Here is a 255-nt window from a genome sequence, read left to right as displayed (position 1 = left end):
GCCAGACGGGTAGCAGAAAATGCGTTTGGCATTCTACCAAACCGTTTTAGGTTTTTGCACACGACTATGGATGCCGAACCAGGAAGGGTCACCTCATTCGTCAAGGCAGCATGTGTGCTGCACAACTATTTACGAGCTGCACCTGTGCTTTCTTAAGCGTCGAGGGAGGACCAGCAGCGAAAAAGGACTATCTACTTCGGGCAACGAAGTTGCAAAGGCCGCTCCCGGACAAGAGCTCTAGATGTGCGTGAGGGT

Source organism: Ixodes scapularis, unplaced genomic scaffold, assembly GCF_016920785.2.
Source record: "Ixodes scapularis isolate PalLabHiFi unplaced genomic scaffold, ASM1692078v2 PGA_scaffold6__148_contigs__length_123643588, whole genome shotgun sequence".
NCBI classification, from domain to species: Eukaryota; Metazoa; Arthropoda; class Arachnida; order Ixodida; family Ixodidae; genus Ixodes; species Ixodes scapularis.
This window is presented reverse-complemented; position numbering follows the sequence as displayed.